Below are 13,434 nucleotides of genomic sequence, written 5' to 3' on the forward strand. Positions count from 1 at the left end.
GTGCAATCAGCAAAACTTGAATCGAATCGAATCAAATCAAATCAAATTCGAATAGAAAGCATTGAAAGGGACCTTGGAGGTCTTCTAGTCCAACCCCCTGCTTACGCAGGAACCCTATATCACTTAAGACAAATGGTTATTCAATCTCTTCTTAAAAGAAAGAGAAAAAATGCTAACACAGTTCTGGGCTGCATAAACAGAGTGATAGAATCAAGATCGCATGAAGTGTTAATACCACATTATAATGCCTTGGTAAGGCCACATTTGGAATACTGCATCCTGTTTTGGTCGCCACGATGTAAAAAAAGATGTGGAGAATCTAGAAAGAGTGCAGAGAAGAGCAACAAAGATGATTAGGGGACTGGAGGCTAAAACATATGAAGAATGGTTGCAGGAGCTGGTTATGTCTAGTTTAATGAAAAGAACAACTAGGGGAGACATGATAGCAGTGTTCCAGTATCTCAGGGGCTGCCACAAAGAAGAATTGGTGGAAATTAATCAAGGAGAGAAGCAACTTAGAACTACAGAGAAATTTCCTGACAGTTAGAACAATTAATCAGTGGAACAACTTGCCTCCAGAAGTTGTGAATGCTCCAACACTGGAAGTTTTTAAAAAGATGTTGTATAACCATTTGTCTGAAGTGGTGCAGGGTTTCCTGCCTGGACAGGGGGTTGAACTAGAAGACCTCTAAAGTCCCTTCCAATTATTCTATTATTCTATTCTATTCTATTCTATTCTATTCTATTCTATTCTATTCTATTCTATTCTATTCTATTCTATTCTATTCTATTCCCTATTCCTATTCCTATTCCTATTCCTATTCCTATTCCTATTCCTGTTCTATTCTATTCTATTCCCCCAGTATTTCTTTGCTTTGGCACAAGTCCAGCAGAGATAGTAAAAAGTTCCTTTTTTAAATTTACATTTCAATCATGTATTTGAAATTCCATTATACATCGTTGGCAGTTTATCATGTGTTAAATAGAAGTACATATCACTTCATGATGTGTAATATCCATTAATTCTTTTCTCCTGCATACGATTTCAAGTCCTTTGCAATGGAGATCAGAGATCCTGAGAGAAAGAGGCATCGCTCAAATCTCCCTCAAGAACTGACTTTCAGGGGGATCCCTCAGGAAGATCCAATTCAGGACACCTCAGGAGGTAATACAAGGGCCTTCTTCTCCTCTGATAAATCCTAACTTTCTCACCTTCTCTGGGTCTTCTCCTGTATAGCATTCCTCTTCCCATTTTATTAATTATGCTTTTTGAAATTCTGTCTCCCCCACAGGGGAGAATAGAAGGAAGTTGACTCTTCGTTTTGGGGGAGCAGAAACCAGGATTGAACCTCCAACTCAGGTAAGAGAAGAACATTCATTTACTAGATGGCTAATATTTTTGTTGTTGCATGCTGAGAGCACACGCGTGCCGGCACCCATAATACAATGTGTGTGTGACACCCAGCCCGCACGCCCAGCTCCCCTGTGCATTTCACATGACCCCCTGCAGTCCCTCACGCAATGCACATACTGCTGCCCTGCCCCATTTTGGCCTAGTAGGCCTCCCTGCAGCCTCTTGGGACCAAAAGTGGGCCACGGGGTGTGTGCTGCACTCCCCGTGTTCCCCCCAGCCTTATGCAAATGTGACCCCCTGCCCCACCCCATGTGCATGTGACCCTCCACTCTTCAGCATACATCTTCCACATATATCCCACCAAACAGCGCATGCGCAACAGAGTCCCAAAAATCAGCTAGCTGGTTGGAGGCACGCATGCATGTGTGGTGGAGCACATCTGGGCGACGGCTTGTGTGCCCGCAGAGAGGGCTCTGCATGCGTGCCATAAGTTCCCTGTTGAATTCCGCATGCTGTGCTGACAACTCGGGTGCGGCATTCCTGATTGGTTGACTTACCGTGCGGGAGTTTTGCTGGGTTCCTATTGGTTGTTCCGATTTGACAGCCGAATATAAAAGGGCTGTCAGCTGTTCTTCATTGCCCGGTTCTGTCAGCAGTTGCTGGTTATTAGTTGTCAAATAAAGAGTTCTGTTTTAATCACCCAGGTCGCCTCAGTAATTACTCCCCCTGCCTCGTACTAAGCACTGGCAATGAGAGTGGGGATACTGAGGCGAGCAGTGATCTGAGTCGAGTGGCTGCGCTGCGCGTGAAGGAACAAGATGTGGAATCGAGGCAAGTTCTTGCTGTCAGAATGGCACCGCCGACCTTCGCTCCTTTTGATGCGGCCACCGAAACGTGGGAGGCATACATGGAGAGATTTGAGTGCTTCTTAGAAGCAAATGATTTTACCGATCTCTCCAGCAACCGGAAGCGGACACATTTCTTAAATTCTTTCAGTCCTAAGGTATTTGCGACCACCAGGGCATTACTCGCCCCTGCCCCACCCCATGCCAGTACACACGGCACCCTGGGAGATTTTGAGGGAGAAGCTGAAAGGGCATTACGCGCCCACCCCCTCCCGAATTGCCCACCGCTTTAGGACACTTCAGGAGGAGGGAGAGTCAGTTAATCTGTACGTGGCCTCCCTCAGAACTGCAGCTCTTGATTGCGAGTTCCGGGACTTAGAAGACTCCCTGCTGGAACAGCTGGTATGTGGGGTAAATGACATATGGCTGCAATGGCGTGTGTTAGCAAAGAAGGAGTTGACTCTCCAAACCACTTTGGAAGAGGCTCAAGCATCGGAGATGTCAAGCAAGTCGACTGCCAATATTCGCAAGTTCCACAACCCCACTGGCCAAGCCGCGGCCGTTCATTATGAGGAAGCCGTTTCTACCGAGGGAGACACGAGGAAGCTGAGGTTAGCCGTCTGAAAGCCTTTGTTACCAAGAAGAAGGGCAGATGGAAAACACCCATCGCTTCCTGCCTAAGCTGCAGTGATCCCCATCCTCATTCAACCTGCCGTTTCTGGTCAGCTACTTGCCGCCGTTGCGGCAAATCTGGCCATATTGCTAGAGTCTGCCGTTCAGGCAAACAGGCTTCCCCAAAAGAATGGCCAAGGCTTTTTTCGGCCAAGCAAAATTATACCGGGTGAGAAGTGTTTCACCATCTTCCGTGGCCGTAGGGTTGCTGAGGTGACAGCCCGACAATCTGATCAGGAGACTCCGAACAAATTGACTTAACTGTCAAGATTGAGGGGGTGTCCTGCTTAATGGAGGTTGATACGAGTTCCACTAAGTCAATAGTTTCTTGGGCCACTATAAAAAAACTAGTGCCTTCGTTGCTGAAAAGTCAGTTGCGAACCTGTCCAGTCCGGTTGCGTGATTATCAGGGAAATTCTATTCCAATAATTGGTCATGGCCATTTTCTGGTCAAAAAAGATGGGTTCACTGGCCGGCTTCCTTTGATTGTGGTAAACGGATCTCTACCCAGTCTCCTGGGTTTGGATTGGTTCAGCTCTTTGGGGCTGGGCATTGGGGATGAAGTGTGAGTAAAAGGATTTACCCTTCCCACCCTCCCACCCTCTCTTTTATTTATTTTATTTATTTATTTTGTCACACAGTATATATAAGCATAAGCATGAAATTACTATACAATATATAAGCATATATATAAGTATGAGTATGTAATAACTATATTAGTTGGATATAGGAAACAATAGGACAGGAACAGTAGGCACGCCTCTTACAGACCTCTTAGAAATGGGGTGAGGTCAATTTTTTTATTTTATTTTTTTGTAAAAAAGTTTTATTTTTACATTCATATCCAATAACTTATTTGATGTACAGTCATATATAATTAGTCGGGCTTGCCCAGTCACCACCGCCTCCTTTTAACTCTCTTCCCTCTTCTTCCTTCTTCTACTTTCCACTTCCTTCTACTTCCTCCCCTTCTCTTATCTACATCCTCTCCTCCCTCCCCCCTACACCTTCCTTCTCCCTCTTCTATCCCTCTTTCCTCCTCTTCTCCTCTTTCCTACCTCCTACTCTCTTCTCCTTTCTCCCTCCCTACCATTCTAAAATGGTAGCTGGGCAGACCCGACCTTACATTAATTATATTTATACATCTTCAATATTCCCTGTACATTAACCATCACTCCATTTTCTACTCTCATTCCCCCCCTTAATTCCCCTTACCCTTCCCCCCAACCCCCCCAAGACTTCCAGAACAAAATGGGGGTATCAAAACTAACAATCATAATCCAAAATAAATCTTAAATTATAATCTCTAGTCACTCCACACATCATCACACTCTGAATTCCCTTCTCCTTTAAAAATATATCTAATACAAAACAATTCCTAAATTTACTCATATGGTATTTGATATTTTTTTAATTGAAACTTATTTTGAATATAATCAATCCACATTTTCCATTCTAAAATATATTTTTCTTGTGTATAGTCTTTCAAGTAAGCAGAAATTTTTGCCATTTCTGCCAGATTTGATACTTTGAGTGTCCATTCTTCAATTGTAGGTAATTCTTCTTTCTTCCAATATTGAGCAATCAAAAGTCTTGCGGCTGTTATTAAGTTCAAAATCAATTTAGTCTCTATAGCTATACAATCCATAATTATTCCTAGTAGAAAGAACTGCGGAGTAAACTTTATCTTCTTTTTCAAAATATTCTGCATGATCCACCATACTTTAATCCAAAATGCTTTAACTTTTTTACAAGTCCACCATATATGGTAATAAGTGGCATCTTCACAATTACATCTCCAACATTTAGCCTGTACATTAGGATACATGACAACTTTTTGGGTTCTAAATGCCATCTATAAAACATCTTATAAAAATTTTCTCTCATATTTTGCGCTTGTGTAAATTTAACATTCCTCACCCAAATTCTTTCCCAAGTTTCCAACATTATTGGTTGCTGAAAATTTTGTGCCCACTTAATCATACAATCCTTAACCAATTCAGTCTCTGAGTCTATTTCTACTAATACATTATACAACCTCTTAATATGCTGTTGGCCTTGATCTCTCATTTGTTTTAACAAATTATCCTCAGTTTGCTTAACACCTATTTTTTGATCTAATTTCCATCTAGCTTGTAATTGTCCATATTGAAACCATGTATAATTTTTCCCTTCTTCCCCCATCTTTTCTCTGGATTTTAATTGTAATTCCCCCTTTTCCATACAAAGGAGTTCTTTATAGGTAACTACCTCCATCTTTTGATATATATTTATATTTTCTATCATGTGTCTCGGGATTGCCCATATTGGAATCTTTCCATCTAATTTATATTGATATTTCCTCCAGACCCTCAATAATGCATTTCTAATTATATTATTTTTAAATATTTTATCTACTTTCTTATCATATAATAAATAGGCATGCCACCCATATAACAAACCATAACCTTCTATATTCAAAACTCTTTCCTCAGTTAAATTAATCCAATCAGTAATTAATGATAAGACAACTGCTTCATAATACAATTTTAAATTAGGCATTTTAAGACCCCCCCTTTCCCTTGTATCCTGCATTATTTTTAATTTTATTCTTGGTTTTTTGCCCATCCATACAAAGTTATTAACCCCCTTTTGCCATTCCTGTAATTTGATATCATTCTTAAGTACCGGTATCATTTGAAACAAAAATAGAAACCTGGGCAAAACATTCATTTTTATAGCCGCTATTCTTCCCAGCAAGGATAGTTGTAACTTCTTCCAATTCTCCATTTCTTTCCATACCTTCTGCCACAATACCTCATAATTATTTTTGTATAATTTGACATTTGAAGCTGTAATATATATTCCTAAATATTTAACCTTTTTAACAATTTCAAAACCTGTAGTTCTTTCTAACTCTTCTTTTTGTTGTATATTCATATTTTTAGTTATCATCTTTGTCTTTTGCTGATTCACCTTAAATCCAGATACTTTACCATACTGACCAATTATATCTTTTAAACCAGTAGCTGAGTATATTGGTTGGGATACAGTAACAACCAAGTCATCTGCAAAAGCTCTTAATCTATAATCTTGATGTTTAACTCTAATTCCCTTTATTCGATCGGAACCACGTATTTTATTCAAAAGAATTTCTAAAGTTAAAATAAAAAGTAATGGGGACAGGGAACATCCCTGTCTCATCCCTTTCCCATTTTAAAAGTTTCTGTTAACCCATCATTTACTATTATTTGTGCTGTTTGCTTCTGATATATTGCTTTAATTGCATGGATAAAATAATCCCCAAATTGCATTTTTTCTATTACTTTAAACAAAAATTGCCAATCCAATCTATCAAAAGCTTTTTCAGCATCAAAAAAAAAAAAAGAATGCCGCTGAGACTTGGTTGTTTTGTTCCAAATATTCAAGTAAATTTACAATTTGCCTCACATTATATCTCATCTGCCTACCCTTAATAAATCCTGACTGATCATTATGAATTATTTGATTCATCACTGGCATTAATCTATTAGCAAGTATCTTGGCAAATATCTTGTAATCAGTATTTAAAAGTGATATAGGCATGCTTTAATACCATCTCGATCTTCCTTCGGTATTAACGAAATAAAGGTTGTCCTCCATGAAAACACATCTATTTGAATTTTATTAAATAACTCTTTAAGTGGTTCAACCATCTCATTTTGTAAATTTTTATAATAAACAGCTGTTAAACAATCTCTACCTGGTGCTTTACCGATTTTAAGTTGCTTAATTGCTAACAAAATTTCCTCTGAAGTAATTAATTGATTCAATTCTTCTCTTTGATTTTCTGTAAGCTCACAAATATTTTGTTGTTGTAAATATCTTTCTATCTCTGTATCATCAATCATATCCCTAGTATATAACTTACTATAATACTCTAAAAATGCTTTTTAAATCAAGTTCTTTTGATAAACTTCCTTACCCCTATATTCTATTTTATCAATCGTTCGTGATTTCTGTTTTTTCCTTTTTAAAATGTATCAGATGTTCTAGTCTTTTCATAATACAATTTTAAATTAGGCATTTTAAGACACCCTTTCCCTTGTATCCTGCATTATTTATAGGCACCAATCTGGTTCTTATCTCTATCTAAGCTGTACACAGAATAATCACTTGTTGCCAATCTCTCGCCTATGTTCAACATCTATAAGCTGGTGATCATCATCTTTTCATTACCATGTATGCTGATGATCAAATAGCTGTATTTTTTAATAAATTTGCTGTTGTCTAAGCCTACTTCTATAGAAACAGTCAAGCTCAATCCCTCCAGACTTTATCATTCTATCCCAGCACCACTCTGTCAAATTATTAGGAATAGCCCTCCTGATTCTTGTCTTAGATCATTTGAGCCATATCCAATCTTTTTATCAGGTTCGCTGATCATTGCGCCTTCTTGAATGATCACTCCACTTCACTCTGGATTATTAATGCTCATCTCCCTTGAATAATTGCATTCAGAATGCAGCTTACAAATAAGCAAATCTTCTATGTAAAATAATCTCTGTTGCACTGGCTTCCTGTCTTTTGCGCTTTAAGATTTTTCACTTCCTTGTGGAATTTAAGAAGAAAATAAGATTTTTTCAAATAATTCTTTTTAAAAAAATCTATTTCTTTTTATTATCTTTTTTTACAGTGTTTAAGAAAATTTATTGGTTTTTTTTCTTTTTATTCCTCCTTTTTTTTTCTTTCTCTTCCTTCTTGATATTACTTGTTTAAAAATTATTTTTGCAAAGAGATTTAACCACTTCTAAATTATTGAAATATCTCACTTCATCAAATTGAAAGAAGATATTAAAGACAGTCTATGAATTTTTTAAGCTTATACTCATCTTCAGAAATAGATCAAAATTTAATGAAATGGAGAAATACTGATTTTAAAGATTTGGTAAGATCAGAGTAAGGAGATGAAAATTAAAGGAATCAATTACTCCATTATTGTATCTAGTACACAGACAGAAGAAAGACTGAATGAATTAATTAATTTAGATTTGCAAAGGAAAATAGATGAAGTTCAAATTAATTTTAAATTTAGAAAATAAAATAGATGATATTCAGGTTAATTGCAGAGGAAGAAAATTAATAAATATAAATTAATGGAATATGCTCTTTTAAGAGAATTAAAGAGAAATTTGAAAGAGATTTTTATCTTTTTGCCTGATAGAAATGGTCCAGAAGATTTTAAGTTAATATTGAAAAATTTATCGTGTTAATCCTTAACAATAGAAGTGTTTTCGAGAGATTTATTTATTATAAATAAGAGGATTAGGTATGGAATTTTGCATTTTATAAAATAAATTTCAAATATTAGGAGATATAATAATGATGAAGGAAATTCTCCTAAAATGTTAAGAAAGAGAAAGAATTTGCCTTCTGGTGGATGAGCTAAGAAACATCAGATATATTTTAGATAGGTTCCAGCATTTAACACTGAATTATAAGGAAGAAAGTATTTTCTCAATACAATTTGTAAAGCAAGATTTTTATATCTAATGTAAAAGATTAATTCTTGTTAACAGATGTGTTGAATGGTGAATAGATGGTTGAAATGTAAGATAGAAGAAAAGAATGTTTAATTTTATTAAATATGATTATGGTTAATTTTAAATGACTTATTGTGGATATAAATGTGTAATTTTAGGGTACTATATGATATATTAAAGGTATAAAGGAATAGGAAGATGGAATATGTTTAATTAGATAGATAGTAAAATTTAGGAACTTGGATTAAATATTATACAAGAGATGGATGTATGTTAATTAGAATGAATTGTTATAATAGATATATTTATGATAAAAAATTTTAACAATGTTATTTGACATAAAGTAAGGTAAAGTGAAGATTTTAATTATTACAATTGACACTTTGGATATTTGTAATATTATTTTGTATATATAAATGTTAAAGATAAAAGATGGAATTGCTTACCCCTGAAGGTTGGACAGAAAATTAAAGAAACTAAGTTGGAAATATGAACTATTTTTGAGAGATTGCTAAGGAAGACATTTTAGAAGAAACCTTGGTGAATATTGGAAGATGGAACGTTGTTTTGATATTGATTGATGAAGGTTGGATATTAAAACTACGACTTTATTCAAGAACAAACACTAACTCAATTGGAAACTTTGAGAATTTAGAGTGGAATGGTCTGATATATAATGGAGTGGAAGAAAAGTATCTTTGTCTTTAAAATTTTAAGGAAGAATGGATTATGATATTTTTAATTTTTGTTGTTAGTTTTATACCCTGTATTCAAGTCCTTAGGAAAAGGAATAGAAATGGATTGATAGTTAATCAAAAGATGATTGAAGAAATAATTAATGTAAGATCACCTGCCTGGTTACTACTTTAGAATGAAGGGAAAGAAGGAGAAGAGAGAAGGAGGAAAGAGAAAAAAAAAAAGGAAAAAAAAAAAGAAAGGAATAAGGAAAAAAATGTAGATAAGAAAATTTTTAAATAGAATAAAAAAATTTTTAAAAGGAATTGACCACAGATCATTAATTGTATAAATACATTAAATATGTTATTGATATGTTATTATAAGAATGTCAAAATAAAACTTTTTAAGATGAAAAAAAAGATTTTTCACCATCTTCAAATATCTTCTATTAATATACTGTTCCTCATGCTAAGATCACAGATCTTTCATGATGAAACAATGTCCTATAATTCTTCTCATAATGAATTCTTATTCAGCCTGAACCACCTTTTGTGAACTGAAAACATTATTTATTCAAGCACTATAATATTTTTAATATTTTTAAATTTTAAATTTTTAATGTTCCATTTTTCTAATATGCTCTTTAAATGTTGTTTTAATTGTATATTTTGTGTTTTTTTATCTTTATCATCAATCGCCCTAGTCCTTTGTATAAAATTTAATAAATAAATAAATAAATAAATAAAATAAAATAAGCCATCTTCCTGGCTTATTAGCATTATTAAACATATTATGTTTTACATATTGTAAATTAATTGCTACTTGATCTGCCATCAACATGTTAAACTGACCTCTTAATATATTTATTGATTCTTTTATTTTACTATTTCCTGGGCTATTTATCAATAACTGTTCTTTCTTTTTAATTTCCTCTTCCAATTCCTTTTTCTTTTTCTGCAATTTATTTTTGTATTTAATATTCATTTGTATAAGATTTCCTCTCATAGTTTTGCTAGCTCCCAAATCATCTCTATAGATGTCTCTTTTTCATATTCATAATAAAATTTTCATTTGCATTTACATTCATTCATTTACATTTGTTCATATTTAAACAAATTCTCATTCAACCTCCATGATCTCCTAGCTTCCTTTTCCCGATCAAGTTCAATCCAAACTGGACTATGATCAGATAGAGTTCTTGAACAAATCTTAGTCTTCTTCACTCTAGAATACAAATCATTAGAAATCAAAATAAAATCAATCTAAAATGATTGATGCCTGTCAGAAAAGAAGGTAAAATCCTCTCTCTGTATTATGTTCTCTCCAAATATCTCTTAATTCCAAGTCCTCCATCATTTCAAAAAGCCTTTGGTAATTTCGCTTGAAATCTTCCTTAAATTTTTTGTCTTTTGAGTATCCAACACACCATTCCAATCACCCATTAATATATATGATTTATAATCCCAAAATACTATTCTTTTATGTAAAAACTTGAAAAAATTTCTTGTTGTTGATTCTGAGCATAAACTCCTATTAATAATGTCTTCTTCCTCCAACAAAAGTTCAATAGCAATGTATCTTCCTTGCTTATGCTGATATACCTCATATATATTTCTGATATATATCTTATATATATATATAAACTATTTTAAAGAGGCAACAAAATGTTATCAATTTTATCATATTCTATTCTAAAGATCTAATATGTGTTTTGTAAACAGGTAATGTCATTTTAAATTGTTTCAAATAATGAAATACTTTCCTTCTCTGTGGTGAATTCAAACCATTAATATTCCAAGATAATAGTTTAATTGCCATTATCCCAAAGGAAACTTTTGGAACACCAGCCAGATCACATTTTGCTTTAGGCCTTGCTCCTCCCACTGTTTCATTGTAGTAGTTGCCAGTTGTTGTTGTGCCTTCATCTCTTGTTCCTTGCGTTAGCAGCTCTTGTCAGCCTTTGTTCTTTGAATCTGAACCCGTCAGAGGTATTTCCAACACTTGTAATAAATCTTCTTCCATCACAATCTGTTCTTGTACCTGCTTCACTTCTCCTTCACTTCAGCCTCCTTCTTCTAGCTTCCAATGGGGAAGACTTCCAACTTTTAATGCCTCAACATAAAATTCTCTTGCTTTTCCAACTGTATTGAAACGATATACTTTCCTGCATAATATACTATTATACCAGTTGGAATATCCCATCTATATTCAATCTGTTTTTAAGTTCATTCACCAGGAAGGCAAATTCCTTCCTAGCCCTTAACATTTTGGTGGAATTTCCTTTAATATTAAAATATCTTGACCAGCAACCTGAATCTTCTCCTCTTATATGAGGCTTGCAGAATCTGATTTCTCACTGTTCTATTTGTAAAATAAATAACAACATCCCTTGGCAACTTTTTTTGCCTTGCTATCCAAGAATTCATACGATATATTTTATCAATTTGATAAGCCACATCTGCTGGACAAACTGCTAATATCTCAGCAAATACTCAGAAAAATTTCCTTAAATTCTCTTCTTATTCTTTCAAACCACGATTCTTAAAGCAAATTCCATATTTCTATATTGTATCAAAACTATTTCATCATCTGTTTTTCCATTTTACTTTGAAATTCATCCATTTTATTTTCTAATTTTGAATTAATTGCTTGATTTCTTCAACTTCCTCTTCTAATAAAATCACATTTGTTGCCAAACTTTGTACTGCAATTACAAATCCTTCTTTAACTTCTTTATTTCCACTTGAATTTCTAATATCTGCTCTTTCATTTCAGACATCTCATCAGTTATTACTTTAAATTTTCTTGTATAAAGTCCTTCAAGTTCTCTTGTGCCTCTAAATTCAATGTTCTAGTCTCTGCTGTATGAGCTGAGAGGCACCAGCTGATGAAATTCAGAGCCCTTTGTTTGTAGACTTTAATTGTTTGGCTGCCATCTTCTATAAAATTATTTATTTATTTCCAACTTAATATTCACTTTAAATCTTCTTAACCTCAAAACAGTCTTTTAAAGCAATATTTAAAAATCTCCCTAGATTCTATCAGCAGGCAGCAAGGAGTTAAAGTAGCAAATAACATGCAATTTACCAGCGGCAGCAAGCAATAAAAATATCACTTTTGCTTTCCATTCGTTAGCTTGTTAACAATTGCCTCCATTTTCTTGCTATTTTCAAGCTTGTTACAAAGTACGAATTGGCTTTTGCATAAAGTTCTCCACTTTCGTTCTGTCGGTATAATCCTTTATTGTCCAAAATAAATCGGCGTTTGGTCGTGGTGATTGGTTCCAAAAGAAAAATCCTCGGATCTGGAGCACTTGGTTGCTGGAGGAACTTAACCTTCAAACCCCTTTTTCTCAGGGCTTTAGGAAGTTCTACCTCTACCCTGCAGCTCACCTCCTCTTCTCCCGAAGAGGGGTTTTTTGAACACTGGACAGCAGATTTAAGCTGTCCTAGCGATTCCACATAATCCAGATTGGTGATCGTAAAATCAGCCATCACCTGATTCAAACAGGAAGTTTGGTTACCTTAGATGCATCTGGCATATTTATTGTGCTATCAAAATTCTATTCTGGCAAATCTTCAGGTTTTGGGGCTCTTGAACATTTACAATTTCCTGATAAGGCCTCTGTGCTGAGCCATTAGGCTCCTGGAGATACTTGGTCCTGGGCCTTTCAATCAAGGCTTTGGCTGTTAAAGACTTGGCATCCTCTGCTGTGCTGGTTCATTATACATCTTGCTTGCTGACAGGATTTTATGGGATATCTGTATTTCATAAAATTCTGAGTGGTTAAGCATGGTTTTACTCAAGGACTCTGTCCAACTTTAGTTTTTTTTGGTGCACCTTCTTTGTTAGATGCATATTTGAATGAATTAGCACTCATGACTTCCATACTACAGTTGTTCAGGTGCTCCTTTCTTTTCACCCATGGTATTCTGGATGTCTGGTTTCAGACAATCTTAACTGACTTTTGCTCTCAGGCTTTCCTGGCCTATTTCCTCAGGCCCTGGTAGCTCCTTTTCATCCAAATGTTTAAAAATCAGGACATCTCCACTTACCTATTCAGTGCCCATCAAATTCTGCAGAAATCTCATTGTTCATACATACTTGACCATGCATCAGTTATGTGACTGATCCATTGTGACAGAATTCACCAAGGACCTTTATTCTTCTATTGTTTTAGCCATGGTTCTACATTACTCATGTTACAGGTCCCTGTTCTTTTACCAGAGGCCAGAGTTTTCTATGTGGATCAAATTAATTCCCATTTCCTTCCAATATTCATTATAAATGAATACAAGCAACCCAAGTCAGAACCCAAATAACAGTCTGGCAAAAGCAGCCCAGCAGTATAGTATCCAGGCAAAGAGGTCCCTCAGCAAGCTAC

The 13,434-nt window shown here is 35.0% G+C and overlaps 1 protein-coding gene and 1 pseudogene across 1 annotated transcript in view; one reads left to right on the plus strand and one right to left on the minus strand.

Moving 5' to 3' along the window:
* The window catches only part of LOC131190418 (zinc finger protein 91-like), a 222,221-nt gene that overhangs the window by 75,723 nt on the left and 133,064 nt on the right, over positions 1 to 13,434 (minus strand). The gene's annotated exons all lie outside the window — the stretch shown is intronic.
* Positions 1 to 13,434, plus strand: part of LOC131191556 (zinc finger protein 420-like) — a 59,417-nt pseudogene that overhangs the window by 1,533 nt on the left and 44,450 nt on the right.

This window comes from Ahaetulla prasina, chromosome 2 (assembly GCF_028640845.1).
Source record: "Ahaetulla prasina isolate Xishuangbanna chromosome 2, ASM2864084v1, whole genome shotgun sequence".
Classification (NCBI taxonomy): domain Eukaryota; kingdom Metazoa; phylum Chordata; class Lepidosauria; order Squamata; family Colubridae; genus Ahaetulla; species Ahaetulla prasina.